At 32.2% G+C, this 317-nt stretch overlaps 1 protein-coding gene across 1 annotated transcript in view; it reads right to left on the reverse strand.

Moving 5' to 3' along the window:
- The window catches only part of eps8a (epidermal growth factor receptor pathway substrate 8a), a 109,836-nt gene that overhangs the window by 26,647 nt on the left and 82,872 nt on the right, over positions 1-317 (reverse strand). The gene's annotated exons all lie outside the window — the stretch shown is intronic.

The following is a 317-nucleotide window of genomic DNA, read 5'->3' on the forward strand; positions in this document are numbered from 1 at the left end:
AAAGTCACAATTCTGAGATAAAAACCTGAATTCTAAGATCAAAGTCAGAAGTCTGAGATCAAAGTCAGAAGTCTGAGATCAAAGTCAGAAGTCTGAGAAAAGTCAGAATTCTGAGATCAAAGTCAGAATTCTAATATCAAAGTCAGAATTGTGACTATAATCTTAGAATTCAGGTTTTTGTCTGAGATCAAAGTCAAGATTCTGAGATCAAAGTCAAAATTCTGAGATTAAAACCTGAATTCTAAGATTACAGTCAAAATTCTGAGATCAAAGTCACAATTGTGAGATCAAAGTGAGAATTCTGAAATAAAAACCTG

Source organism: Micropterus dolomieu, linkage group LG23 (genome assembly GCF_021292245.1).
Source record: "Micropterus dolomieu isolate WLL.071019.BEF.003 ecotype Adirondacks linkage group LG23, ASM2129224v1, whole genome shotgun sequence".
NCBI classification, from domain to species: domain Eukaryota; kingdom Metazoa; phylum Chordata; class Actinopteri; order Centrarchiformes; family Centrarchidae; genus Micropterus; species Micropterus dolomieu.